Source organism: Petaurus breviceps, unplaced genomic scaffold (genome assembly GCF_028583685.1).
Source record: "Petaurus breviceps papuanus isolate PSGF00001 unplaced genomic scaffold, PetGlider_PUasm1.0 520, whole genome shotgun sequence".
NCBI lineage: Eukaryota > Metazoa > Chordata > Mammalia > Diprotodontia > Petauridae > Petaurus > Petaurus breviceps.
This window is the reverse complement of record NW_027186354.1, coordinates 648,324-665,914: the sequence shown is the minus strand read 5'-3', so window position 1 is coordinate 665,914 and position 17,591 is coordinate 648,324. Positions and strand designations below refer to the sequence as shown.

The window sequence follows — 17,591 nt, the reverse complement described above, 5'->3', positions numbered from 1 at the left end:
ACTTTATATCTCTATTTTAAAACCTGACTGTGCTTTGTTTAAATGCATCTGCTTTTTCTTTTCCTTTTTTAAAGAGTTATATTTTATGGAATGGGACACAGGCTCTTTAAAAGGGGACAGGCGGTGCCAGAGGCCAGGCTGTTAAGTTGCAGGGGAGCTGCTGAGAGAAGTGTTTAATGAGCAAGCTTAAACACAGAATGGAAATTTTATTTCACAGAATACTTAGCAGCTAGATACCTGATTTGGGGATGGGGGGGGGGGGTAGGGTGGGAGAAGCTTGGAGGAGCTCAGAAGCTGGCTGGCAAGCAACTGATGACAAGGGAAAGGCAGTCGGTCAGAAGCAGTAAGTTCAGGAGAGGCTCATGAAATTACTGGATTACAACGCTATGCGACTGTTCCTTTATCTTCTTTGTTATGAGGTGGCAATAAAAGGAATCACAGAGCACAGGGCTGGGACCAAATTCCAAAGCTAGAAGGCCAAATAAAGCCATTTCTCTCCCTCTCTCTCATTAGCTTAACAGCTTAAGCAGAATGAATAGATGTATGGTTGTGAGAAAGGGAGATCAAAGGCTGGAAGGAAGCCCTTGGCAAAGGTTTCCTATTAGAAATGGGCCAAAAGTACCAGAGCCATGGACAAGGTTCCATCCCTGGGGAAGAATTCCTGGTTTAAAAAGGCTCAGGATGAATCTGAAAGATGCTTTCTTAATCTTGAAGGGGAAACCAGGGTTAGATTAAGCAGTAGTAAAAAATCACTGAAGATTAGTGAGGAAGGGACTGGATCTTGTGTCTATTACAGAATTGGAATGAACAATTGTAGTGGTTATGGTTAGCTGTCTTTGTAACAGAGTTGTATTTTTGTTCTTCAGAATTTAAAGGGGTAGAAGAATGTGTCGCTTTCTCCTAGTTAAAAGCATTTTCCTGAAACCTAGCACGTCTGGACCAAAAGACTAAAGCTTCAAAGACTTGTCATGAATGTGGCAGCAGCCACAGAATTGGAGGCTGAGAGTTTAGGAGGATATTGAAACTGCAGGAGTTCTGGCCTTTCACTCCTAAATTTGCTGTAGTGTGTGGTATTGAACTAAAGCTCTGGGTTTATCCAAAGCAATCTCTGTCTCTGTCTCTCTCTCTGTCTCTCTGGTGAGGGCAGCTTATATCCCTACCCAGAATCTCTTCTAGGAATATCATAATATACCTCATTTTCTAGGTCTTTTTTTAAAAAGGAAAATATCCCTCAGTTATCATGAAAATACAGTCTAATAATACATGAAACACAAGACCAGATCTTCATAAAACCTGACAAAAATATGTTAAAACTTGAAGCACTTTTACCTAGAGCCCATATATAATCAAAACAACTTTCCTTCCCTTTCTGGTGGGCTTCTACTTTCCATGGATGTATGTGTGTATGTATGTATATCTATATGTATGTATATAACATACACACATGTGTGTATACACGCACATATATATATACATACATATATACACACATACTTCTACCCCTTTAAAGACTCTGGTTCAGGGCCAATGTTCTCCCTTCTCTCTATGCCATCTCATTTGGTGACCTAGACAGATCCCACTGGGTTTATTATCTCTTTGCAAATGGATCTATACAAAATTGGCTATATAGTCCTCGAGACCCACAACACTATCCTTTGGTTGAGTGTTCCTTCTATAAAGGGAAAAGTCCTTTGGGTTTTGAGAGAGTCAGCCTCTTTCTGTCTGCCTGAGATCTATACAGTCACTTCTAGCGATGTACCTTGGCTGGACCCCTACAAAAGGGGATGAACCCAGCATTGCTAGAGAGACAAGCAATCTTTCCTTCCATCTTTCTAGAGAACTATATAGCCTTCCTGACTTGGTTGGGGCTCCCCTGATGGGAAGAATGAATTCAGGGTTGATAGAGACATGTATGGTCCACACAATACTCAGTGCTAGTCAAAAGCAAAAGGTCAAGTTTGTTCCTCCATATTGTGGTCTCCTCCCTCAGCTGCAGCTTCTGCTTTGTTCTTGAATGTCTCTGAGTGGTCCCAGAAGACTGCGCTGTCTAGGAACTGCTCCTCTTTCCTCTAGGAGGCTTGGTCTAGGAACTCCTGCCCTGGAGGCTCATTCACCAGCACCTCCTTCACTCCTGTGACACTCCCATAACCATAACCTCCCAAGGAATTATGGGGGAAGGGCCCTGCATGGATATACAGATTTCCTCTTCCCTCTCAGGGAAGTGTAATCCTTCTGTTCTCTGTCCTCTAGGCCTTTCTCTAATAGCTCCCTGTCTCTGTTCCCTCCTTTAAAGGCCAAGTTTAAGGTATGGATCAAGCTTATAAGAGTCTTGAGTCAATCATCCTGAAAAGTGGCATTAATGAGGGTGTTTATACTTTGTGTCCTGGGAAACATTCTCAGTGAGGGTTCATGCCTAGGTGGCAAGGAGGACCCAGGGCCATGGCTGGAGCCACATTCCCCATACTATAACGTTTGAGGAAAAATGTATTTCAAGCAGTCCCTGGGAACAAGTGCCAGAAGCTTGCCTGAAGGAGGAGCATGGAAGAAGAGAGAGGAGACAGCTTGGGAGCCCTGCTTGACAGAAGTTTCCCTTGCAACAGACTCCCACCAGGTCTTGTCCCCTCAGATTCTGAACCTGCTAGTAACATGGACTGTCAAAGACAGCTTCTTGCCTCTAAGCAGTTAGTATTGGGTCCCATCCCTCATTCATCAGAAAGAAAGAAGATGAGAGTCTGAGGAAGACACCTGGAGGGGAGAAAGGGAGTCTGCTAAGTCATCACTTGGGTCAGAATTGATCGGATCTGAGAGTATCCCCTTGGGGTAGGGGCACCTCACCTCTGAGAATACCAAAAGTAGATTCCCCACACCTCCTGGTGTGATTTAGACAGATAACAATTCAGGTCTGACTCCATATGAAGGTGGCCACTTATAGTATGTGATATGAAGTGAGGAGCTCTGAGTTAGCCCAGTCTGAGAAAGTTATCTGAAAGTCCACCATTAGAGCTTCATTCCTTTTGGGTTATACATTATCCTTTTCTATCTTTTATTTTAGGGTGTAAATCTTACTGACATGCTGAGAAGGGAAAAATCATCCAACTTATAATGCCTAAACACGAATGAATTTATCAGTGAACAAATCAATCAAGGAACATTTATTAAGTACCTCATGTGCCAGATACTGGGGATATAAGGACAAAATTGATATAGTCCCTGCGCTTAAGAATCTTACATTCTAAAAGGGGAGGCAACATGTAGATAGAAATAAGTATGTGAAAATATGTCCAAGACAAACACAAGTTAATTTGGCGGGGAGGGGAGTAGCAGTTGGGGTTTAGGAAATGCTTCATGTAGAAGGTGGTGCTTGAGCTGAGTCTTGAAGCAAATAAGCAATTTGAAGAGGCAGAATGAGGAGGTAATACATTCCAGGCATAGGACACAGCCAGGGTAAAGACTTGGAGGTGGGAGATAGAGCAATGTGTGAGTTACAAGCAAAAAGGCAATTTTGCCTCAATCTTCAAGTGCAGGAAGGGAAAGGTAGGTAGACTGTGAAAGGCTTGAAAAAAAACAGAGGAATTCATAGTCGATTGCAGCATATTAGGAAGCCATTGGAATTTACTGAGCAGGAGAGTGACAAGGTCAGGCTTTCTCTTTGGGAGATTTACTCTAACAGTTTTGTGGACGATGGGTTAGAGAGAGAACAGAATTGAGGCAGAGATACCAATTAGGATGCCCTGGCAGTTTCCCAGGCAAGTGGGTGATGAGGGCCTGAACTCAAGTGGTGTTTGTGTGAGCAAGGTGATAGGAATGGATATAAGAGATGTTATGGAGGTGAAAATGACAGAATGTGGCAACTGACTGGTTCTGATGGATGAGGGAGAGCAGAGTGGAGGATAATTCTGAGTAGAATAACAGTAGTCCCCTTGACAGAGAGAAAGGAGTTCAGAAGAGGGAGAGATAATTAGTCTTGTCTGGGACACATTGTTTAAGATGTTTTTAAAATATCTGGTTTGAAATGTCTAAAAGGGAGTTGTAGATGGGTGATTGGGGCTCAGAAGAGAGACTAGGGCTGGATGTAGAGATCTGGGAGCCATTTGCAAAGAGATAATAAACCCAGTGGGATCTGTCTAGGATGCTAAATGAGATGGTATAGAGAGAAGGGAGAACAGTGGCCCTGAACCAGAGTCTGTGGGTGGGAGGGGAAGAGACACTCACAGTTAGGGGGACTGATATGGATGATGAAACAGCAAAGGAAACAGAGGTGTGGTCAGACAAGCAGGGGACAACTTGCATCGAGAAAAGTACTTTCATTCAAGGAGCTTTCTATCCTAAAGAGATCACAAATCCAGTGATCCAAAGACCCTATTCTTGGTTGTGAAAGAGGAGACAGGATAGCCTGACAGTATGGTAGACAGGCTTTAATGAGGGTTACTTAAGCAAGGAGAAAATTTTGATGTGTTCTAATATGGCAAGGAAGGAAAAATTCAGTAGACTGAAGGAGTAGAGAAATGAGATTATATATTAGAGATAATTTAATATTAGAGATATTAGATCATATAGAGATAGATGGAAGATTAGAGAAATGGGATGATTGTGGGAGTATTCTTCTAGGGAAGAGAGAATGAGATCAAGGGTATACATAGAGGAGTTAGCTTAATGAGAAAGGTCACCTCTTCAACAAAAATTTGTGTAAAGGAAGAGTGAATGGAGGATAACAAGCTCACAGGTGAACGGTCTCCATTTTCTCAGGAGAGTATGAATCAGCAAGTTCCTTTACTGAAAAAGTTGGGGGAGCTGATACTGTGGGAAGTTTGAAGAGAGAAGAGAAGGTTTGGAACAGCCTCTGAGGGGAGTGAAAGAGAAGCAATTAGGGAGGAGTAAAGAAAGGTCTTGTGTCTGAGGAGCCAGCTAAGATTCATCAAGGACTGCCCTGACTGGAGGGATGGAAGCAGCAAGAAAATTCAGGGCACTGCAGAGATTAGAAGTGGGGCTTCTCAGGGGCAAAAGGTAGAGATGAAGGCTTAAAGGGCCTTCTAAAACCCATTTACTTGTGCCATCATAGCCTGAGTCAGTCCTATTTTCCAAATTTCTTTGGACAATGGCCTAGAAATGGTACACGATTCAAGGGGGTTTTCCAAACTAAAGCTGGACAGTAGACAGAATCTAAGTTTGAATTGGGCTCTTGAGGTAACCCAGACTTTCTTTTTTTTTCATTTTTCAAATGCTTTATTAACTTCTGATTTACATCATTCATTTCTGCCAGATTTTGAGTTACAAATTTTGTCCCCATTTTTTCCCCTACCCACCGCCCCCAAATAGTAGTCCCACAGGATATCCCCTCTTCCAATCTGCTCTCTCCCATGTCTTCTCCCATACCCCCTTCGACTTTTCCAGTAGGGCATGGTGGATCTCTATGCCCCAGTGCCTGTATATCTTATTTCCCAATTATATGTAAAATAGTATTAGTAATAGCATATATATATATATATATACATATATTTTTAAACATTTGATTTTAAAACTTTGAATTCCAGATTCATTCCCTTCCTCCCTTGTCACCCACCCTTTCTGGGAAGATAAGCAATTTAGTATAGGTTGTACATGTGTAGCTAATGCAAAACATTACCTTAGTAGATATATTGTAAAAGACTGACTATATTTCTCTCCCTCCTATCCCACCTCCCACTTGTTCTATTCTCTGCTTTGATCCCTTCCCTTTTCAAATGTGGGTGCTTCCAACTTCCCTCCCCCCCCAGCCTGCCCTCCCTTCCATCATACTCCTCTCATCCCCTTCCCCCCTACTCTCTTGTAGGGTGAGACACTCTATTTAGTGTGTATGTCATTCCCTCCCCGAGCCAAATTAAATGAGAATAAGGTTGACCCATTCCCTTTTGCCTTCCTATTCTACCCCTCCATTGTAACCCTTTTCCTTTGCCTCTTCTGTATGAGATAGTTTCCCCATTATGTCTCTCCCCATCTCCTCTCATTATATTCCTCTCTCACCTCTTAATTTCACCTTTTAAGTATCATCCCTTACTATTAAATTGGTCCTGTGCCCTCTATCTATGAATACCTGTAAACATATATACACACATTCACATATGCATTCATATGCCTGTATACCCTCCAATATATATACATATATATATATATTCAACTATTTTCATATTGAGAAAAGTTTCATCAGTTACAATTATCGTTTTTCCATGTAGGAATGTTAATAGTTCAATTTTGATAAGTTCCTTATGATTTCTTTTCCCTGTTTACCTTCTCATGCTTCTCTTGCTTCTTGTATCTGAATGTCAAATTTTCTATTCAACTCTGTTTTTTTCATCAAGAATGCTTGAAAGTCCTCTATTCCACTGAATGACCATATTTTCCCCTGAAACTTGATACTCAGTTTTGCTGGGTAGGTGATTCTTGGTTTTAATCCCAGCTCCTTTGACCTCCAGAATATCATATTTTAAGCCCTTCGATCTCTCAGTGTAGAAACTGCCAGATCCTGTGTTATCCTGATTGTGTTTCCACAATATTCAAATTGTTTCTTCCTGGCTGCTTGTAATATTCTCTCCTTGATCTGGGAATTTAGGAACCTGGCTATAATATTCCTAGGAGTTTTCTTTTGGGGATCTTTTTCAGGGGGTGATCAGTGGATTCTTTCAACCCTCTGGTTCTAAAACATCAGGGCAGTTTTCCTTGAGAATTTCTTGGAGGATGATTTCTAGGTTCTTTCTTTGCTCATGGCTTTCAGGTAGTCCAATAATTTTTAAATTATCTCTCCTGTATCTATTTTCCAGGTCAGTGGTTTTTCCCATGAGATATTTCACATTGCCTTCTATTCTTTCATTTGTTTGGACCTGTTTTACAGCATCTTGATTTCTCATAAAGTCACTAGCTTCCATTTGCTCCAATCTAATTCTGAAGGAATGATTCTCCTCATTGAGCTTTTGAGATTCTTTTTCCATCTGGCAAATTCAGCTTTTTAAGGCATTCTTCTCCTCATTGCCTTTTTGAGCCTCTTTTGCCATTTGAGTTAGTCTATTTTTTTAAGGTGTTATTTTCCTCAGTCAGGCTGTTGACTCTCATTTAGTAATTTTCTTGCATCGTTTTAATTTCTTTTCCCAATTTTTCCTCCACTTCTCTTATCTGCTTCTTAAGGTCCTCTATGGCTTGTAACCAGCTTGTATTTTTCTTGGAAGCTTTTGGTGCAGGAATTCTGACTTCACTGTCTTCCTCCTGTTCCATGCTTTGCTCCTTTTTGTCCCCAAAATAGGAGTCTAATGTTGGATTGCTTTGCTTGGTTTGCTTCCTTTGCCTGGTCATGTTGCCACTCAATTACTTGACCCCTGGGCTTTTTGCCACAGTAGGACTCTGCCACCAGACAGGGGAGCTTCGTTCCAAATGCTGGGGTTTTCTCAGCTGCCGAAGGTATTAGTTGTGTTCCCTCTCTGAAGCCTCCACACACTCTGTCAAGCTGGTCACACACCCCAGGACCTCCACCTTAGACTGCAATCCAGATCCAATTAGGTTAAAGCAAGAGCAATTAGCTAGTCTCTTGATCCCCCTACAGTCTGCAGGCCAGGAGCTGAAGCTGCCACGTGGCACTGGCTGGCTGTGCCAGCATCTCAGTGGCTTCTCACCCTGGGGGCAAAAGCCACACACTCCTAACTACTGGGTCCCAAAGTCCAGACTACACTGACCTCTCAGTTTGTTCTTAGCATCTATGTGTTGATAATTCTGGAAACAGCCACAGCTGCTAGTGATCTGAAGTCCCTCCAGCTGGTGGTTGATCAGGCCCTCCCTGGGGCTAAAACCTCAGTGTGGGGCTGGGCTTGGCTCCCAGAGCAATGCTTCCTGTTGGCCTGCCAGGCTGTCCTCAGTGGGAGGTTAACTTCTCTGTGTCATTTTGTGGGTTCTGTAGCTCCAAAGTTTGTTTAGAGTCCCCTTTTGCATGAATTGGAGGTGGTGGGAGCTGGAGCCTCATGGAGGTCCTGTTTCTACTGTGACACAGACTTTCAACTCTCTGACAAAAAAAATAAATTCCAGTAGGCAAGATCAATAAAGGTGGGGTTCTAAGGAGCTGACTTGGGGACTCCTTCTCTCCTCTGACCCTTCTGAGGCAAAGGTCAGTTATCCATAGTGGATGAGGTCATTTCTGTGCTTGGGCCTCCTGACCATGCATTTTGGGAGCCAGTAAAGGCTCACTCCTGTAATGGTAAGTGAGGAAGGTTAGATCCATGGATCCCAGGGGTTCAAGTCAGTCCTGAGAATGAGTCCATAGGGAGCACAGAATACCAAACTCAGAGAAAAATGTCTCCAGCAATGACATGCTCTGCTTCCTTGCCATGTGAGTGGGAACCCTAATGAGTTTATGCCCTTGGGACATATTTTGAGAGAGAAAATGCCCTAAGCTGCAAAGCAGACTCCTCTAAGTGACTAAGAGAATGGCACAGGTGATATTGAATGAACTAAGGTCTCCACCAAAGGAAGGAATAGGGGTGCACAATTCTCAAGGCTGATGTGTGGAGATCACAAGACCAGTATCCAAAGCTGAGACTTTAAACAAAGACTAAGTATATTCTCTGGCTTAATTTTGGAATCTGATTATAAATTAGTGAGGAGGAGAAGAGGTCAGTATGGAAAAATGGGAGAATTGCTCACTTCTGGCCAGAGGCAATGAGTGAATCTGGGCAATGTCATAATAAAGAATAATAATAATAGATAACATTTACATAGGGCTTTAAGATTTGCAAAGCATTTGGAATATATTATCTCATTTATCCTCATCAACAACCCTGTGATGTGGGTCATTATTATCCTTTTTCAGATGGGGAAGCTGGGACTGATAGAAGTTAAGGGACATACCTAAGGTCACATAGCTATTAAATGTGAAGCAGCATTTGAACTCGGGTCTTCTCGACTCCAAAGCCAATGGTTTATCTACTATGCCACCTAGCTGCTTTTGTAGATCAAAACTCCTGGTAAGGTGACATGGGACCCGAGAGACCTCCCACAGACCTTGTGTCACTAAGGAAATCATGATCATTAAACTTAGCATCAAGTGGTATTCACTTTGCCAAGAGCCCAGAGTGATGGGATGATAGCAAGAAGGGTGCCCCTCTTCAAAAATATTTCCCCTAGCTTCATTCCTTGAGCTCTGACATTGCATTAGAAATCACTACAGTGCCTTGCACACAGTGGGTCTTCATAACTGTTTTTTCTTTTTTTTTGGAGGGCAGTTGGGGTTAAGTGACTTGCCCAAGGTCACACGGCTAGTTTTGTGTTAAGTGTCTGAGGCCGGATTTGAACTCAGGAACTCCTGACTCCAGGGCCAGTACTCTATTCACTGCACCACCTAGCCTCCCCTAGCCTTCATAACTGTTTGCAGATTGAACTGGGATCTTGAACTTAAATCTTTCATAGGCACCCTCCCTCCATTAAAAGGGAGAAGCCATTGGAAAGGAGAACTTCATACACAGTTATCAGCTACTAACTTCGGGGCAGGGATTAGTTTGACAGGCAGGTGAAAGGAAAGCCCAGATGTATGTATGTGTTGGGACGGGGCACAGGTGGGGGCACAAACTGGGGACAGGTACGAGGCAGGGTGGTTGTGCCAAAGACAGACTCCCGAGGGGAGACAACACTATTCTCTAAACGCCACAATGTGCTTAGCTGTCTCCTTTAGTAGGAGTCTGGCTCCCTGGGAAAACAAAGGGAACTTTATCTCTCAGGCACTTTCAGCCTGGACTAGCCAGCGTCCTGGCCTGGCTCCTGGGGGAAAGCCAAGTAAACTTGTTATGTCTTCTCCATGTCGGATTTCTCCTCTTTGGTGATCTGTCATTTGATGCTCTCTACCAGATTTGGAAAACAAGAAGCTAATGGGATACACACAGACTGGAATCAAGGGAGGGATGATGGATGATCACAGCCCTTTCCAGCCAGGCTTCCTCCACTATGATGTGACTGGCTTTGGCAGCAGTGCAGCACCAGAGTCAGAATGCTTAGGGTCCAGCCTCCTTGGGGCCCAGTTGGGAAAGGAGAGGGTTGGGCTTGGGGACCACTAAGGCCCTTTCCAGTTCTAAATATTCTCTACAGACCTGTGTCTGTCCCCCTGCCCTCTGTCTAAGGATGCTGGCACTGGTCCTACTCCCAAACTGCCCAGCCCGAGGTCATATATAACAGCCCAATTGTTCTCAATTCCTCCTGCCTGAGCCTTTCTGGGGCAGAGCCAACAGGCTTGGGAATAGGGCCTGCAGGATGGCTCTTACCTCAGGGCCTATTTGTTCCAGAGTCTCTTTTTCCCCACTAGGGTCGTTATTTTGGTTGGGGAGTGAAGCAATTGGGGTTAAGTGACTTGACCAAGGTCACACAGCTAGTGTCAAGTGTCTGAGGCAGGATTTGAACTCAGGTCCACTTCAGGCTGAGAGCTCTAATCACCACCACCTAGCTGCCCCTCCCCCTAGGGTCTTTAAGGCATTTTGTAGCTTTCATCCCACTTCTGGGAGAACTCCAGGCTACCAGTTAGGCACTAGGAGGGGAGTGGATGACCTCAGGGGTCCTGGGTGCATTCTGGACCCCTTGCTTGGTTGGTTGCTCTCTATCTCCACAGCAGGGGGTATGGCTGGCTGGGGTAGGAGGTAGGGAATAGAAGGTGATGGGTTGCTTCATATAACTGGAAGGCAATTTGCTCATTTCCATTAATTAAAAAGGGCACCTTTGTTCAGTGGCTGTGCCAGACCCAAGTCTCTCAACAGTCTTTTCTTCTGGATCTTGTTCAGGAGTCAAAAAATCAGGCAAAAGAACCAAACAAAACCAAACCCCATGGGGCTTAAGCTGGGAAACTCCCTCTACCAATGCAGCTGGACACCTTCTCTGTCTGCAACTGAGTTTCCAGGAGTTGCCTAGAACACTGAGAGGTTCGTTGACTTACTCAGAGCCACAGGGCCAGTATGTGTCAGCAGCAGGAGCAGCTTTGAGGACAGCCTTCTGAAACCTACTGGGCCAGGCTGCACTTGTGGCATAGTGGTTAGCTCAAACCAGAGTGGGCATAAATTTGGGCTAAGAAGCTCTAAGTCTCAGGATCCCCGAAGCTCAGGGTTTGACAGGACCTCAGTGGTTGTGCATGTCATCTGACCCATACTCCCCAAAGAATGAAGACTTTGCTTGAAGACCTTCATGGGGGAGAATGCTGCTGCCTCTGAAAGCCTCTCTCTCCACTTCCGGGCAGCTCTGGCTGTAAAGCAATGAGGATATTTTCCCTGATATCAAGCCTACATCTGCTTCGTGGCATCTCCCACCCCACATTCCTGCTGGTAGTTCCTGGGGCTTCAGTGCTGGGGAACTTGTGAGTGACCTTCTGTGAGGACTGTAGAGCCCAGACTGAGCTCTAGCTAGAGGCAATGGGATCTGTTGAAATAAATCCTGAAGGGAATCAAGAGAAACAGATTCTGTTTCCAACTCTGACACATACTAGTTTTGTGATACTGGGAAACTCATAACTTTAATCCTTAATTTTCTCATCTGTAAAATGGGTATAAGAATAGACTCTACCTCATGAAATTGTTGTGAGAACCTAATTGAGATAACATGTCAAAAGGGCTTTGCAAACTTTAACGCACTAGAAATGCTGGGCGTTATTGTTTTTATTTAGTCAAGGAACATTAGAGCTGAAAAGGTCCTTAGAAAACAACCCATTTCAACTTCTCGCCCCATGCAAGAATCACCACCATAATATTCCCAGCAGGTGCCCCTGAGTCACTTCTTGAACACCTCAAATGATGGTGAGCTCATTGCTTTGCCCAGAGGGGTTAAGTCATCATTCTTTCTCACACTCTCACTTTCCCCGTCTGTAAAATGGATACAGAGTCCTATTTACCCTAACTACCTCACAGGCTGTTTTGAATATCAGGTGAGATCATAAATGTACTTTGAAAGGTAAATTCAACCACCAGGGTTGTGAGATCCTTGAGAGACACAACTTCTCAGTTCATCCCATGACCCTTTGATGTAAATGGAGGTATCATACAATCTCTCTCTGCATGTGGGAAAGAGGGGATGATTCCCCAACCAGGAAAACTCTCTCCCACTCACCTTTTCCTTGGTCTACCAAGCCTTCAAGGCCTGGTTCGAGTCTCACAAGCCTCAGCAAGGCTGACTATTGTGTATCTTTTTTCTTCTATTGAGACTGAAGTCCTGACCAGCATAGGGATCAGTACACGAAGAGACTGAATTCAGACTTAGGGAGTTGGATTGAATGGAGTGGAAGATGATACCTTGGATCCCTCTTGCTTCTACCTTTTTAGTACCTGAGAAAGGTCAGAAACTGGAAATGGTTCAGAACAAAGCCCTAAGCTTTCTGTCCTGCCTTGTGAGCCTGAAACAGCAGAGATGCTCTCAACCCACGGGAAGCCAAGGTAAGCCCCAGGGAGTAGACTCAGAGTATACCTGCCAGCAGAGAAATCCGGAGCCAAAAAAGCCAACAGGACGTCAGGTTCCATCCTGTCAGTCTGTTCTCAGCATGACTAGAGGCAGGGACTCTGACTTTTAAGATTCTGCATCCCCTTACTTCATGGAAAGGAAAGAAAGAGAATGAGGCTGAGAGGGAAAAATGACGGCATGAATGAAGGCTGGATGTCAGGCCCTTCCTTTCCCATTTGTATGGGATTGAATAGCTGTTGTCTAACTTCCCATGGCCCACACTGTGGTATAAGTGAGCAGAGAGCATGGAAGGAAGGCTCATTAATGCCATGGATCTGCCAGGGGGTCCCTCAGGATTCAGTGGGAAGATGAGATGAAGTTGTGTGGGGCCTCTTCATTAGCCACAGCTACCTTGGGTCCAATCTTGCCATATCAAAAGGGCAGTCTTAAATTCTAAACCAATTAAATGCTCTTGATGCTATAAGGGCCTAAGATGAAACTCTGGGCTGCTGGGATGGACTTTGGAAAGGGTTTTTGGGAATGTCAGCTCTGTGGGTGTCCAGGGCAAGAGCTCCCCAGTCCAGCAGTACATGGCAGTAATTACAATATTCTCATTCAACAAGCCACCCCAGATCTGGGGAGTGCTTTTGATTCTCCCAGCATTCCTTGGGAGAACAGTAGAATAGGTAGGATCATAGGGGCACACAAGCTGAGAGTGGAAAGGGGCATGAGAGGCCAGAGAGGCCACTACTGACTGCTCTGGCTTCCTTGAAGTCCTAAGAAAAATCTCTCCTTGCACAGGAAACCTTCCTCAACTCCTCTCAATTACGGTGCTTCTCTATGTTAATTATTTCCTCTATGTAGCTTGCTTTATTTATTTGTTTGCGTGTTTTCTCAGTCATTAGATTGTAAGCTCCTTGAGGGCAGGGATCATATATGGCTCTTTTTGTACCCCCAGTGTGTCGTACAGTGTCTGGCACATAGCAGGTACCTAGTAAATGTTTACTGATTGATGATCAATACCAAAATCCTTTCTACAATATTTCTGGCAGGTGGGCTTTCTGCTTAAGCATCTTCTGTGTCAGGGAGCTCAGTAATTCACAAGGCAGCTCCTCCAATCCCTGGGCAACTCCAATTATTATCCAGCAAATTTCATCTGTCTCCTATAGAAGAGTACTTCAGATATTTGAACGTGACCATTGTGTCCTCCCTACCCCTCCCCTCTCCAAATCTCCCCCTCTCTTTCAGGCGAAACATTTCTAATTCTATTAACCCCGTCTTAGAGGACAGAGTTTGAAAATGCTTTTTAAAGCCCTCATAATGTATGGCCAATATTTACATAGCACATTAACGTTTGCAAAGCACTTTACATATATTATCTCACTCTATCCTTTACTGACCGGGTCACTTTCTGATGGACATGCTTTATGTAGTGGAAAGAGGCATAGATTTAGGTCAGAAGGACCTGGGGACCTAATCCTAAATCATTAGCTATGCGACCTCCGGGGAGCCACTTAACTTCTCAGTTCCCACATCTGCAAAATGGGAGTAATGCTATTTATATTACCTAACTCATGCAATCACAGTGAGGAAAATGCTTTAAAAAGCACAATAGTTAATAGCTAATAACAAAAGCTAACATTTATATAGCCCTTTAAGGTTTGCAAAGAGCTTTACACATATTCTCTCATTTTAGCCTCATGGTAATCCTGGGAGATAGTTATTATTATTATTATTATTGTTATTCCCATTTTACAGATGAGGGAACTGAGGCACAAGAGGTAAAGTGACTGGCCTTGCCCAGGGTCACGCAGCTGGCAAATATCTGAGGCTAGATTTGAACAGGAATAGCACTCCATCTGTTACTACGCCACTGAGTTGACCAACTATGAGTAAGAACTGCCATTAAATCAGTAGGAGCTCCAATGAGGCTGTGTCCACCCTGGAAAGGGTAGGGATGAGAATGTGGAAAGGCAGAATTGGGCTGCTTTCATGACCGAAGCCTCTTCCAAGCCCAGCCAGGGGGGCAGGAGTTTGCAAAGCTAGCTAGGAGAAAGACTGCTTTGGGGACCTGGGTTTGAATTTTGCCTCAGCTAAGTAATTAGTTATCATGGGCAAGCTAGTAAACTTTAATTTCCTAATTAATTTCATAAAATGAATTAAATTTGCACTTTCTGCCTCAGAGGGTTGTTGTGAGAAAAGTATTCTGTAATCCTTAATTTGTTTTGCTGATTAGTTGATTACTCCTCATGACCCCATTTGGGGTTTTCTTGGCAAAGATACTAACAGTAGTTTGCCATTTCCTTCTCCAGCTCACTCTGTAGAAAAGGAAACTGAGACAAATAGGGTTAAGTGACTTGCCCAGGGTCACACAGCAAGCGTCTGGGTTGAGATTTGAACTCAGGACCTCCTGATGCCAGGGCCACCACTCTATCAATTGTGCCACCTAAGTGCCTTTTCTAAGTCCTAAAGTGCTATATAAATATAGATTATTTTAAAAATTACTAGATAAGAGAAGGAAAAACCATTAGGGAATGGGGGAGGGGAGTTATCCCTGCTATTTCCACACTGGCCAAAAGACTAGTTAGATAGAATAAGCATTCCCCAGAGAGAAAAGGGGCCTAACTTTGTTATCTGAGCTTCCTTAAAGCCCCAGCATTCTTCTCTTCTCCTGCTGAGGTCATTCTCCTCCATGATTTCCCCATCTCTTTCAGACCCATAGGGGTCATGCCCAGACTCATCTCCTGGTCTGCCTCTTGGTTCAAAGCTGCCTGAAGACACACAGAAAGAGGGGAATTTGCAGTATAATTGATATACCTCTGCTCTGAAAGGCCCACTGCTTCCCAAGTCTTATGCTCACAGTTGGACCAGGAGTAAGGAGTCCTAGGTCCTGTTCCTCTCCGGTACTTACTGATCGCCTATTTTATTCTGTTCTTATAGGATACAGAACTAGAAAGGACTGCGGAGGCCTCTTGGTTCATGGCTTTCATTTATAGATAAAGACACTGAGGTCTAGAGGTGAGGGATTTGTCCAAAGTTGGCAGAGCTGGGATTTAAACTGGGTCCTCTGACCCTGAATCCAGTGCTTTAAGCTCTGGCTGAAGGAGAACCTGGCAGGCTGAATTCCATTAAGTAAGCAAAATGTTTTAGAGGGGCTTTTTTATGGGAACTATCAAAAACATGAACTATCAGGGGAAATTTGTAGCTTAGTATAAACATACAAATGACTCAAATAATGAAAATAGCCTCAGTAGTAATCCTTAAAATCACACAAGTAGTAAACCACAGAGCCAATATTCAAATCCGCGTCTCAATTACAAATTTAGTGTTCTTTCCAAGGCATCAGACTCTTTCCTTCCTTCCCCCTCAGTCCATCCCCTTCCCTCTTCTTCCATTGCCTCCCCTTCCCTTCCATTTCCAGTGGTTTCTTGTCCAATGAGGACAGTCCTTGGAAGGACTAAGGGTGACCAGGTTTAAAAAGCCCTGTTCCTCCTATCAGGAACTTCCACTCCCTCGGCTTCTTTGGCAGTCACTGAGAAAGAAAAGGCCCAGCAAGTACCTCAAGCGCCTGGACAAAATGAAGAAAAACTGCATTTGCTACTGGAAAGTACTCCTTATTATGTAAGTCACTAGATAAGGTTAATTTAGCTAATGTTTCTCTAAAGGTTTTGCATGAGGGGTTATGTTAAGATATTAAATTCTTTTCAGTTTGATGACCATGAGATGATGAAATATTACTACATGAGATATGTGTAAGGGAGGAAGGATGTGATTTCCCTGACCCAACTTAGTTGATACAGTCACAAAATATAGTCACACAGATGAGGTAATGAGGTGTTAACACCTTTATGAGGTGCAAACACCTCTCTGATTGAAGTGGAGAAGGGAACAAAAAGATTGAGCAAACAAATTAGCCACTCCTGTGGGTGTTTTAAAGAACTGAACCCTGAGTAGTTTCAGGGAGTCCCAGTCCAGAATGAGCTTATGGAATAAGACCTAGGGGGAAGGGGAGTTAGGAAGAAAAGAGATTTCTTTACCCCCTGTCCTTGGCCAGCCATGACATCTAGCAGCTACTTGCCCAGAGAAAGACAACCCATCCAGCAGTTTGAAAGTTTATGGCTTGAGAGAATTCAAGGCACATTTAAAGGAGGAGATACACACTCCTGACAAACACAGAAACAGAAGGGCAGTCACTTGAGGAAGGGAGTAGCCTTGAGAAATGGGACCCCTGGCAGCAGTGAAGAGAACTGGATGCGGACTTAGGAGAGAGAGAGCTAGCCCAGGAAATTGTGAGTTGAATTGTGGAGTAGAATACCTCCTGGGAGTCCAGATGAGCAATTCACACAGCAGAGACCTCCATGGAAACAGTGGGAGGGTTCTATGCAATGTCTAGGTCATGTAGAACCAGGAGTGGAGAGCTGCCTTTGCTACACGTGTACCTGACATATGTGGCTCAGTACCATTAAAACTCTAAATTTTATCTCACTTTCCCCATAAATGATGAATGCACACAAAGGAGAGTCATTTCTGATTTTGCAGGGGGGTGTTTCGTAGTGTTTCTCTCCCCACCCCCATCCTAATAAATCCTTTTGCTAAGAGCTAATTGTGTCTGTTGGCTTGATGCATATTGGTGAGGTATACGAGTTACAGTTTTGGCAGCAGCTACACATAGGGGCAGTTATCCTATGGGAACCCAACCTCCAAGTATGAGTATAAGTGAATTAAGGGACTGTCCTAGCAGAGAGGGACTGGTGTACCAACTATTGTCCTAGACCAGCTAGTTTTGACAGAGCCATGAATGAATCTGCTTTTCCGCCTGTCATTCCTAACAAAAGAGACCAGGCCAAAAATCCCCAAAGGTTACAAGGAATCTATAGGGGTTGATTCTATGGACACAACTCAGGGTCACCCCATTAGGGTCCTGAGGAAACCTCCTGACTGTGTTCCAAGAAAATCAAAAGAAAATCCACAAAGGATGCTGAGGTCATTAGCTCACATTGAAGAATGGGGAAATTGTCTGGTTCCTCTGTATAGAAGTCATTAAAACCAAATGGAGAGGAGGGAATATTTTGCAATGAATTTTATCAACATGGTCAGCAGCTGTGCTGCCATTATGACCTAGAAGATGTTTCCCAGATAATTCCCTTGAGGCTTTTCTCAATGGCTCATCTATGGGC

General features: G+C 43.9%; 1 protein-coding gene across 1 annotated transcript in view; it reads right to left on the bottom strand.

Moving 5' to 3' along the window:
* DNAI1 (dynein axonemal intermediate chain 1) overlaps positions 1 to 17,591 on the bottom strand; it is a 265,252-nt gene that overhangs the window by 57,774 nt on the left and 189,887 nt on the right. The window lies entirely within an intron of this gene.